Genomic DNA, 6,000 nt, shown 5'->3' on the forward strand with positions numbered 1-6,000 from the left:
ATCATTATTGTCTCCCAAGTCATAAGAAGGTGAGTTCCTAGAAACTCTCCCACTACGACAAGGTACCGTGAATTATGTCGAAGAAAACTAAATGGTATTAATCTCTTCGGTTGTGACAAGACAACAGAGGCAGTGGGATCATCATATGTAAGATGATAGAACACTTTTGGAATCAAGAATTAAATATCTCCTTTATTTGCTACTTGTTTTCAGACTTAGTCATTATCTTAGAAAAGTAGTATTTGTTTGAACAAACACTTTCTTATCTATTGACAATGGGATGGTCCACCCCTAATCACTTAGAATAGCTAACAAACCATGGTTAACAGTTCTAGCTTTTCTTAAGATTTTGATTAGGTCATCCATGAATCTAGTAATGATTTACATTAAGTATACAACCATTACATCATTCTGAAATTGTATTACCATAGAAGGAATTAGGCAACGAGTAGTAACTAATCATCAACATGCAACTCAAAATTTCTGGGGAGGTAAGTTTGGATATAATTCAAAAATCAATTTAATGATCTTTGAACTGCATATCTACTAACTATTTCTCCACCCCTATCAGTTCGCAAGATCTTTAACCACTTACCTTAATGGTTTTAACCATTGCTAGAAATTAATGAAATTTTTCAAATATTTTAAATTTCTTGCTAAAAGGTATAATCTAGAGTTATCGTTTTAAGAATACAACGAAAAACTCATATCCACCCCTGAATGTACATCCATCTGCGAATGAGATGAACTACTTTCAGTGGATATAGGCATATTAACTCTTTGCAGAGATTAATCTTGTCAGATCTACTATGAACAAGATACAAATGCCATAGATTAATGAAAAATGTGGTTTAGTCTTTTGAGGACATAGGTTTAGTTACATCAAAGAGTTCTTAGAATACTGTAAGTGGATCCTGGTCACAGAATACCTAACTCATATTCCATACAGTTTTAATCCATTAATAGAAGATGGATATTAAATACTTGAGAAAGTGTAACTGTATTGTATTCTGGAATTAGAAATATAAGAAAATTTCTATTTGGAATCTAAAATTAAAGTCAAAGACTTAAATTTATACCAAATATAATGAGTAATTCTATCTTGGACCACCACTACTAATACAAACTCTAAGTCAGATTTGCCCATACAAGTAGGAGATTTCTAAGATTGAGGATTTATATCAATTGGGAATAGAATTTCGGGATTATAATCATATACATCATTTAATTTCTTAAGAGAAAATATAATGACATGAAATGATTTATAGACCATTCATCCAATGATATATTATTGAGCTAATTCGAAATGAATAAGCTAAAAGGAATTAGGATAATTTCGTTTATAAATAAGAATCCAACGATGCTTCGATTAGGGAAAGACAAAGTAATCTTATTTATGTAATCTTCTTGTTTCATATTGTAAAAATACTAGTCTAAGGTGTCATCAATTGATGAACAGCTAGATGTTGCATATACAATATTTATCTTTCGAGATCTTACACTATTATTTATGTCTAATGGTGAAAATCCATTAGGGATTTATCTCATTAGAAAAACAAACATGTTAGACCAACAATGAAGATTCGAAATTAAACTACAACTTAATAACAGAAAATAACATGGTTCAATATAAATTCATACACAATTCAGAAATTATAAACATATAGCAAGTAGGAATGACTAGTGAAAATACTAAAACATACAATCCTAAATAATTTCCAAGGTTTTTCAACAAACTGATACAGTGTCCCGTTTAGGCGAGAGTCAAAGCATCATTCATTGAATAGAGTTGTCAACTCATCTAAAATGATAACCATTCTAGCAACCTTTTATTCGATCAAGATTGGAATTCAGCGTTGTCCCGTTTAGGCGAGAGTCAAGGCAATTCTATCTTGTGAGCTTCCACCATTGTTTCATAATTTGCAAGTCAAGTATGGTCGCCACCATTAGGGTGATCTATACCATACAAAACACTTACAAACTACTTATCATTCGAGATTAAACGGTGCGAAATTGCTAATGAACGTTCCTCCATTAGGGAGGATTACTCACTAAAACAAACGCGGTGTAAAACCCACAATGGAGATCGAATGTCTTTTAATTAAAAGCTCATTATTTAAAAAAGAGTTGTATTTTCTTTGATTCTCTTTATTTATTCTATTTATTTTAAATATATATTTATTTAATTAAAATTTCCAATTTAGAATGAAAAATTCTAAATATAAATTTTAATTTAATATTTATAAATTTTACTTAGATGGATATGAAAATAATATGAATTATTTCCATCTTAGTAATAATTTCCAATAAATATTTAGAAAAATATTCAATTTAAGTTGTTACAAAATTAATTTAAATTAATTTACAACTCAAATTTAATTTTCTATAAATATATATTGCATTTCGAAAAATTAAAGTATTTAAGAATACAATTTTCGAAAAATGCATATTAAAATAAAAAATAAATCCTGGAAAAATTATTCTAATTTAATGTTGGCCCAAAATTAATTAATAAAATTAATTTACAACAAAAAATATAATTTTCCTATTTAATTAAATATATATAAGAAAAATTTCAAATATTTAAGTATGATGATGAAAATCAACTTAAATATTAATTTTCTATTTAATTAAATACACTAGAAAAATATTTCAAGCAAAAATATCATCTATCTAGATTTTCCTTTGACTAATTAATTCAATTTCTAATAATATACTTTAATTCAATTTATTTTAAATTAATCAATAAATGAAAAAATCATTGATTTAAGTTGATCCAAGAATTAATTAAAATAAATAATTAATTTACAACTTAATCTATTTTTCAAGATAAAATTCGAAATTCCAGCATTTAAGAAATGCAATTTCAAAATTTGATTAATAAAATAAAGAAAAATATATTTTGAAAATTATTTAAATTTAATTGAAAAAATAAATTTCAACTAAAATAATTTTTCTATTTAATTAAGTGTCATGAAAAAGAAATATTTAAGTATCATGATGAAAATCAACTTAGATATTTAATTTTCAAATTAATTAAATGTATTAAATTCAAGAAATAAATAATTAAGTGTAGAGAAGGCTTAATTATTAATCTCTAGTTTAATACTAGGAAAAAATAAATTGTACCAAAATTAATTATTTAAATAATTAACTTCACAATGTATTATATTTTCCTATTTAATATTAGAAATAATAAGTAGTCTAGAAATAACTATCTAGAAAATATCTTATTTGACTAAGTATTTTTTCACAAAATTTGAAAAAATATCTAATTTAAGTTGTATTAAAAAAAAATCTAGAACTTAAATATTTTCAAATTTAAATTTAATTAAATATCAAAAATTAAGTTGTAACCACTTAATTTGAAAATATTCCATTTTAAGTTAATATTCGAAAGGATATTAACTTAAAAAATATCTAAAGAATCTCAATAACCAATGCCTAAAATTTCTCAACTTAATTTTGAAATTTGAAATTCAAAAGATATTCAGATTTATGTTGGTTAGTTGTAGATAACTAAATTTCAACTTAAATAGGAATATTTAATGAAAAATTTAAATTAAGCTCCAGAAAGAATCTAGATGGTTATAATTCTATATTTAATTAAATACAAGAAAATACATATAGTTTAGCTTAGAATAAAAAATTCTTTAAACTATAATTTTCTTAAATTAATTTTAAAATAAATGAAATTAATTATGTTGCTAATCAATTTTATTAGGTTAAACTAGTTTAATTAACCTAGTACAGTTATTCAAATCAGGCAAATGGCCTTCACAATTGGGGTGGTTCATGTGAGGGGGTGCTGGGTTCAGTATGTCGTACCCACTACTATGGCTCCCAACTCTCACACAAGGCCCAAAAGAGAGGAATTTAACCTTAATAAGAACAACTGTTATTAATTGAATAGGCCCAAAAACTAAATGGGCCTAAATAAATTCTATCAAGAACTATGATAATTTATTTTAGCAACAATAACCTATATGCATCTATAATCAAATTAAACACATAGGCTCACACAGACACACTTTGGATGGGTCCTATCATGTTGCTAGGTCATACACAGATGAAAGAAGATTGTAAATATACCTGTTACAAATTATTTACTTGACCAAGGGAGTCATCAGATCATTAGATCTGGCAAAAAGTAATCATGGCTATTTGCAATCAAGTAATAATAGGTTTTGAAAACTTACAAACAAGCTAAAACACATACTCCTGCAACAAGGTTAGTTGGATAGTTGGATGTAGGATTTATTTAATTTTAAATTAAATAATTAATTTGAAATTAAATAATTAATTAAATAAAAAATAATTTTTGAAAATTTAAAAAAAATTGAAAATTCAAAATTTAAAAAAAAAAATTAAATTTTAAATTAAACCTACAATTTTGAAAAATAGGTTTCAACCAACCTAAATATCATTTCAAAATTTGCTAACTACTTTTAAATATTTAGTGTTATTTTATAAATAAAAATTAAATAAAAAATTAAAAAAGATAAATAAATATCTTTTTCAGATTTAAAATGTAATTTAAATAAATAAAATAACAAAATTTAAAAGTTAGCAAAATATCTTACATCTATTTAAAATTACATGATTATAGTTATCTTATTTTAAATTTAAATAAGGTCAAATTATTTTTTAAAAAAATTAATTAAAAAAATTTAAATATCTGACCTTAAATTTAAAAATAAGATAAGATTTAATCAAATTTAAAAATAAGATAGATTATTAAGCAAAAAAGATAGATACTAACTATTTTTAAAATCAAATTACACTAATATCTTGAATTAAATTTAAAAAACATTAAATTAATTCATAATGATAATTAGAATTGAATTAGGAATAGTAATAGTATAAATATAGAACTGCACAAAAAATCGGAAGTTAATTCCGTGAAAAAGCATGAAAAATCGAAGAAAACGAAAAAATTGTGAGCTGTACGGACAGTTTTCACGATCGCAGGAAAATTTCAGCACAACTTCGATTTTTTTGAATCTTCAAAAAATCATAACTAATTCAAATTAAATCGAAATTGAGTTCTGTAAAAAAGTAACTTGCTTAATTTTTTCCATACTATCCAATAAAAATAATTCCAGAAACAGATATTCAATTATTTTTAACGAAAATTCACAAACACCAATCAATCATCAAATAACACTCAATATAACATGATACCATCCAAAAACAAGCAAACAATCGTTTTAAAATCCAAATTTCTTGCAAGTAAATCAATTAACATGGCTTTGATACCAGTTGTTGGAATTTATTTTACCAGGATCTTAGATCTACTCACAAGTATGTTTATTAACACCCTAAATATGAACTTTCTAAAACGATAAAATAAACACATATAAAGTTTAGGAAACCTTACATTGGGTGCAGCGGAATAATTTGACTCCTTCCGTTCAGATATCTAGCCCTTGATTCCTTTCTGTAGCAGAGCATTATCAATATCTGAACCTGGATCTCTTTCTCTGAATCTTTGATGCTGAAACTCCTTTTGCTGAAGGTCTTTCTTCACGATCTTCCTCACTATGATTGAGGTATCACTTGCTGTGTGTGGGCACTACTCATACACTAAGGATTTCGAAATTCAAGAGGAAGAGAGAGAGTGTGGGTTCGGCCAAAGATAGGGAGAGAGAAGGCTCAGTTTTTTCTGAATCAGAAGTGTTAGAAAAAGAGTGTAGAAATTTAGTGTAAATTTCCTGAAGCCTTCACTATCTATTTATAGCATTCCACTAGGGTTAGGTTTGAATTATTTGGCATTAAAATAATGAAAATATCAGAGGGAAAACCCTACAAAAGTGGCCGGCCCTATACATGTGGATTTGGGCCTCACTTTTTGCAATTTTGCAGTTTTATCTTTTCTGCATCTGATTTTCTCAAAAACGCCAATTCTCTAATTCAACCATTTAAATGCCAATTCTAACTATTTAATAACTATAAATGAAAAACCGTGTTTTTGCAAATGTCAGTTGTATATAAGAAAAT

The sequence above is a fragment of the Cannabis sativa genome, chromosome 4, assembly GCF_029168945.1.
Source record: "Cannabis sativa cultivar Pink pepper isolate KNU-18-1 chromosome 4, ASM2916894v1, whole genome shotgun sequence".
In the NCBI taxonomy this organism is placed as follows: Eukaryota; Viridiplantae; Streptophyta; class Magnoliopsida; order Rosales; family Cannabaceae; genus Cannabis; species Cannabis sativa.